The sequence below is a fragment of the Taudactylus pleione genome, unplaced genomic scaffold, assembly GCF_031769625.1.
Source record: "Taudactylus pleione unplaced genomic scaffold, aTauple2 ptg000140l, whole genome shotgun sequence".
In the NCBI taxonomy this organism is placed as follows: domain Eukaryota; kingdom Metazoa; phylum Chordata; class Amphibia; order Anura; family Myobatrachidae; genus Taudactylus; species Taudactylus pleione.
This window is the reverse complement of record NW_028284542.1, coordinates 2,501,795-2,509,254: the sequence shown is the minus strand read 5'-3', so window position 1 is coordinate 2,509,254 and position 7,460 is coordinate 2,501,795.

Genomic DNA, 7,460 nt, shown 5'->3' with positions numbered 1-7,460 from the left:
TATAACAACCACTATTTACATATAATGTCCTCTTTAATTCTGGTGAAATTTTATTTTTGATCCCAACTACTGGTCTTAAATACAAGCTTTAATATTTTTTTGTATTTCCACTCTATGTATGTATGTAGCCCTTTAAAAGAAATTTGTTCTATTTATATTCATTTTTTTTTTCAGTTTAAAGCATATTTAGGTAATGTCTGGCTGGTACTTGTAGTTCTCCAAGCAACATGCTGCCTAGATCTACCATAGAGAACATTTGATTCCAATGCCAGATAAAGTTTTAATTTTTTTTTCTTTGTTATATTTTTATGTAGACGGGGGAATTGTGTACTTGTGTAATATACGTGAAGGGGGGTGTATGTAAAATTTACATAAAATGTATTGTTTTTGTTATTTGTAAAATATTTATGCGCTTTTCATTTCCTCTTGTTTCTTTTAATTGTTCTTTTGTTTAATGTCTACGGCCAGCTCTTGGGGAAGCTGCTGCTTAGAGCAATAATACAGTATATTTTATTGCACAGTGTAACCTAATGTCATTTTTTAGACTGTTTAGTCTGTGACATCAGACGTTTTCGCTGCTTTAATTTGAAAAAAAATTGTGTAGAGGGTTTTATTCATTCATTCTCACAGTAATTTTTTTTTCCTTATATAATTATGACAATTACAGAATACATCTACAATGGATTGCCCCGATTCCCCGTTCTGGCAACGCTGGGGAATCAAGGAAATCCAAAATGTTGTCTCGTTTCCCCGATTACAAACCGAAAATGGTCGGAATCGGCGAGTCGGGGATTTTTAACAAGCTGCTTTTCCCCTGATCTGCTGACGGATCGCTGATTATTGATGTTTGCGGATCTGCGTTTTTGATCAGCGCCAGCAGAGCGCCGTAGAACATAATACAGCTACATTACAGTGACTGACACTGGGTCTGAAATCTGACTGCTCTCAAGAGCATCAGTGATGTCATTGCCTGAGAGTTCTGACACCTACTGAGCATGTCGGAGACAGGACGCCCAATCTCCTTTATTATTATACTAGCATAACGGACCTGCTCTGGCCCACCCCCTCCCTGCCTGGCCTGTCCCCTCCCTGCTGTTCCTCGCTCTATTGTGGCTCCATCCGGACCCCCCTTCCCCCGGCTCCCATACTTACCCCAACGGCCGGTCCTCCTCTCTTCCAGCGGCTGGCCAACCCAGCAACCGATTTAGCAAGCATACACACTTACCAATCGGTATGTCTGGGTAGATGTTACAACTGGGCGGGCATATCAATTTGCCCGCCCAGTTGTGATATTCTTGTCAGTGGTTCCTACAGCTATAATGGGTCGATCACCCGTACACACTGGCAGATGCGCACAATAAATCTGCTAGCTATATCCAGGGGTGCCGAGAGGGGGGGGGGGGGGGAGTGGGTACCCCCTCTTACATCGCAGCAGCCCAGCACGCGCTGCTGTGTGCTGGGCTGCACTGCGAGACTGCTCGCGGCTGCTAAGCAGTAGCCACAGCAGTCTCCTATGCCTGTGATGGGAGCGAACAAGCTGATCGTGCCCCCCACTGGTTATGCGCCGGGCTGAAGGGGCTCACTGCGTCCACCTCGCCAGCACACAGCAGAGGCGCAAAACTATATTTTTTTTTACGTAGGGGGTGTGACCACGCCTCCCGCGATTAGGCCACGCCCCTTTTTTACTGGGGCCCGTCGCGGCTCTTGGCGCGCCTGGCTATATCACATCTGGCGTCCTGCTATGAACGACGTAATATATCTGTGAACAGATATGTCAAGTGCAGATACACTGAATGGCATATCGTACAGTGGGTCTCATTCAGACCCACTCGTGAGCGCAGGACGCCCGCAAGTGGGTCGATGGTACCCAAATGCGCATGCGCACGACGGAGGGAGCTCCATCATGCACATGCGCGAGACCCGGCGAGCGACGGGGTAGCCGTCGCTCCGGGTCTCGCACCAAAGGGGGCGTGCTGTCGATGGTGAGTGACAGCACGCCCCCTTTGGTGGGCGTGGCTGCCAGACGGAGGCGTTCCCATGGGAACTAGTGATGTCAGTGGGAGTGATTTTGGCTCTGATAGAGCCAAAATCACTCCAGGGCTTGCGGCAACGAGACCCTACCGCAGGGTCTCGTCGCAAGCCCGATGGTCTTCTTGACCATCGCGACCATCATCATGGACGCTCGCATAAGCTGTGGGTGGTAACCCACAGCTATGCGAGCGTACAAGAGGCCGCTCCAAGTTTAGGTAGGAGGTCCCTGATTCAGAGCGAGCGCTCTGGTCAGAGCGTCCGGCTCTGAATCAGGCCCAGTGTGTACTCAGCATTCATCCGTCCTATCTCCCTCACAAATTGAGGTGACTGGAACAGATCTCCGGAAATTATGATATAGACAGATTGATTTTGTAAACTGTAGGGTTTATCTATTAAAATAAATTCATGTTTTCATATTTGTTTCAATATAAAATCCCCTCCCCCAGCTGCTAATATGTAATTATCTATATTTACTATAAATATGTAAAAACTATAAATAGCAGAGGCAATTGAGCATCCAACTTACCCTATAGGGGTAAATATATAGGGGTATACTCAATTGGGCGCGACGTTTAGCGAGGCTAAAGCCTCGCGGCCAATTTCGGAATCCCACGGGTATGTGCGCTTCCGATTCCCGCGGGATTCAATTAAAAAAACAGTGGACGCGGGGTTTTCATCAATGGAAAATCCGAGCTGCGTAAATTTAAAAAAAAAAAAAAAAAGTCACTTACCTGCCAGGGTCTCCGCGGCTCCAAGTGGCTTCCCCTCTCTCTTCTTACTGGAGAGGGGCCTGCTGGGAGTCCTGGGGGCTGATGGGAGGAGCAAGGGCTGCTGGGAGATGTAGTTCTCCCAGCGCCCATTCCGGGGGGACCACACACACTGCACCGGGGGTCACACACACACACATACAGCGCACACACTGACATACTCACCCTGCTGCAGAAGACCCGGCTCCCGTCGCTGGATGCAGAAGAAGATGCAGAAGACAGCGCTGAGAAGTAATTAAGGACTAATTGGATACTTCCAATTGCTTAATTAGTCCTCAGGGGGGGGGGGGGGGTGCCACGGGGGTGTCAGAGCAAGTCCCGGTGATTTTTCCTTAAATTATCGGTTTTAGGAAAAATCACACTTGCTCAGGAGGTGCGTGGAAAAAAAAACTCCCGGTGCATGTTTTTTAAAAAACCACGCACCTAATAGAATAGCAAAAAAACCGCACCTGCAGGAAAAACCTCGCAGGTGGAGGTTTTTGGTTATTCTCGCACACAACTGAATATGCGGAATAGTGTCACCGGATGCATGCCTACACTATACAGGGCGCAATATAATGATGACACTAATTGCTGGCTATATAGATTCTATTGAGTATCACTGTGATCCTTCTGAATATGCTGCCTGTATTTACCATCACTTTCCTGTCCGACCGAGACCGGAGAGGTCCAGCGTTGTCTCACTGCTCAGTGACATCATCTGCTGTGTAGCCGCCACACAGCTTACACTGCCATGGGAGGGTTACTGACTAAGGCGCTGTCTGCTCCTGTGCATTGTGCTTCATCTCGTGGGTACTCATCATAATGGGAGGTGGAACAAAGGGCCGGGCGCAGCTGCTCAACACAGCCCCTGGGAGGCACACACAATAGAGGGTGGAACCCAGGGCTCCCATTACATGCCTCCAGCAGCCCAATCCACACAAGCTGGAGAGACACACCCAGATGTACAGCTTCCCCCTGTGACTGCGAGACACCATATACCCCTTTTACACCAGAGCAAAAACCTGGGTTTTTGCTGGGTCTACCTGGGTCGCAGCTCAGTGTAAAAGGGTCCCTGAAAAATAACCTGGGTCAAGTGACCCTGCAATCCAACCCAGGTAGCTACCAGGGTTGGACCCAGGTAATGGTGCAGTGTAAACGGTGCAACCTGGGTTATCTGACCTGGGTCATGCCTAAAATGAGCTGATTGGTGGTTGTGGAGCAGTCACCTCCCACTTTTTATGACCTCACAGGTTTAGCAGGGTAGACCTGAGTTCAGTGTGAACAGGGCTGACCTGGGAGTAACCCAGATCAAAGGTGCAGTGTAAATGGGTCTGACCTGGGTCTGACCAGGGTTGGAACCATGTCCAAAAACCCAGGTCGGACCTGGGTTTTTGGTGGAAAAGAGGTAATAGTCAGGGCCGCACATGAGTTTACCTGAAGGATATGGAGCAGACTGAATGCTTGGGGTCAGTATCTGGCCGGACAGACATTATTAGATGCTACACACACAAGGCTGCTGGTCATTTTATAATTAGTGAAAGGCTTAAGCAGAGGTGAGGGCGGACCGGTGGGTTGACACAGACGGACGGTAGAGGCCGCAGCTGGATTTTACCTCACCATGAAGAGGCCCCTCATTTCCACTGTGACCCTAGCACAGTCTAAGCTTTTTGAGAAAGCTTTAAGAGAAAATCTGCCCACCATAATAAACAGCCTTAAACTGGCCCTTATGTTCTTGTCTCAGCTGGCCGACAGGTCGACCTAACGATTGGTAAGTGCATACAACCTTACCAATCGTTCAGGCCGATGTGTCTGCACTGACATCACAACTGGGTGGGCATTTAAATTTGCCCACCCAGTTGAGATATCCGTCACTGGCAGACACCTGCAGCAAGTGTAAGGACGGTCGGCTGGTCTCCCGTACACATAGCCAGACGTGCCTATATATCAGTAATGCTGGGCACACACTCTGCAATTATCTGTCCAATCTGGCTGGTTGGAATGAAAACCTGGTAATATATGGGAGCCAATGACAGTCGTCTCTTTGCTCACAAACGCTGGAAAAACAGACAAAAATGGTTGTTCAGACAAATTGGTTAAAAAACACGAATGTAACCAATTTGAACAATTGTTTTTTGTCTGTTTTCCGTCTGTTTAAACTAGGGATGTGCAGGCTCGGATAGGTTCGAGTTTGCACGTGGAGTTCGGATTTTTCCCTCCAAAAAAACGGAACTCAGAACGAGGCAAAACGTCATCTTACATGGACGAACATCATCATTCCTGGACAAAAGACCAGGAATGATGATGTTCGTCCATGTAAGATGACGTTTTGCCTCGTTCTGAGTTCCGTTTTTTTGGAGGGAAAAATCCGAACTCCACGTGCAAACTCGAACCTATCCGAGCCTGCACATCCCTAGTTTAAACCCATATGATGGACTGTCATTTGCTCCCATACATTACCAGGTTTTCCTTCCAACCAGCCAGATTGGACAGATATCTGACAGATAATTGTATAGTGTATGCCCAGCATAAGATATATCGGCATCAGCTGTGCTGCAGGACAGATGCGATATGTCTGTGAATGACGTAGTTAATAGACATATCATTTTTACACACTCGATCATGCTCTACAAATATATTGCCCGTTCAATAGAACAGGTGCTATACCTGTCAGTGTGCACCCAGCATTAGTCATATGGGGCTGGTACATGATGTATGTGTTTTATAGCTGTTTCTCATAACAATTTTTCATATTTCATTTGCTATTTAAACCATACCCACATTACACAAAGCACACCCCCAACATTATTGTCACGGCCATTTTTAAAATTGCATTTGCTGGTAGAAAAACCGGGCCACTTGCTCTTTTTCGCCCCCTAGGCTGAAAGTTGCCAGCCAGCCCCTGGCCAGTAAGCACAATATCCTGGCTGGGTCTCTGGAGCTAAGTGGAACACGTCCGAGTCCCACTGTGGCGAACATACACAGTAACAAGATGGTACCTCAGAAGACTAGGCGGCGGCCATTTGGTTAGGCAGAATGATTCATCTAAGGAGCATTCATGGAGGCAGCGCAGTAGCACAATCCATATTTCAACACATTATAGATGCAGATGTCATCAGTGTTGAGCTGCTGATAAAGCTAGATAAAAAGAAGGTAACCAGGGGCGTGTTCTTCCTGTATCTGTTATAGTAGCTGTTACTTTTTTCTTTTCTCCATGTTGAAAGTAGTGATGCCCATCAGTGGGTTATCCATCAATGCTACCAGCAGTTGTTGTCCTCGATGGTATGAAAGCATCGGCAGGCATCCATCGATGGTAATTCCTGTTTTTACTTGCTGGGCAATAGGCCAATCACAGAGTGGGGCTTCATGGGTCATATTATGGGGCAGAGCTATGCTCCGTGTCCCAACACATGAGAAAAAAAACAAAAACTTCACATTGCTTTTTGCCATCGATGGTGAAGAATCATTGGATCTCCAACCTCGATGACAAAACCATTAACCATCAATGATTGTTTACCATCCATGGTTGATGGCCATACCTAGTTGGATTCAGCATGTTAAGTTTACAGCATGTGTTTGATCCTGTTTATACATAAATAAAGAGTTCCCATTTGCTTATATTTTATGCAGCTCGTATATATATATATATATATATATATATATGGTCTCAAAAGGAATAGAAGGTTATATTTACAGTCACCTTCCTACACAACTGATTACTTTCTCCCACTCTCGCCTCCAAGACATTGTCTGTGCTGAGCCTTTCCTCTCTCCTTCTCCCTATCAAAAAGGATAAAGCGCTCAGGGCCTCATTCAGACCCACTCGCGAGCGGCTGTCCGCTCGCAAGTGGGTCGATGGTGTGCACTGCGCATGCGCACGACGGAGGGATCTCCGTCGTGCGCATGCGCGAGACGCGACGAGCGAAGGACTTTCCTTCGCTCGTTGTGTCTGATCAAAGGGGGCGTGCTGTCGATGTTGATTGACAGCACGCCCCCTTTGGTGGGCGTGCCTGCCAGACGGAGGAGTTCCCAAGGGAACGCCTACCGTCAGAAGCCGGCCCCACTGACATCACTAGTGATGTCAGTGGGAGTGATTTTGGCTCTGATAGAGCCAAAATCACTCCTGGCCTTGCGGTTGAGAAACTCAACCGCAAGCTTCTGCTCGCACTGGCGATGGTCGCGATGGTCAAGACCATCATCCTGCACGCTCGTATAGGCTGTGGGTGGTGACCCACAGCTATACGAGCGTCCAGGAGGACGCTCCATATTTATGGAGGTGGGCCCTGATTCAGAGCGAGCGCTCTGGTCAGAGCGTCCGGCTCTGAATCAGGGCCTCAATTCCCAATAATGATAATATTAACAAGGACAATAACAATAATAAAAACCCTTGTCTATAGCTGCTGTCCAGGTATAGGTATGTGCTCTAACACCTATGTAAAAAACAGAAAAAGCAAAAGATAGACAGCGCTCACAGATAGGGAATAATTTAATACATATAGATTAAACATTACATAAATAACATAACAGAATAAAAAATCAATAGATACAAGATCAAAAAAACGGCCGGTCAGTACAAAAAAATTAGATTCCTTCAATTGAGAATATGGTATGAACAAGGCTCCAGTGATGGCTACACCGTAGCTTGGATTAGTAGTCGAGCACAGTTTGGCACATGGTGATTGT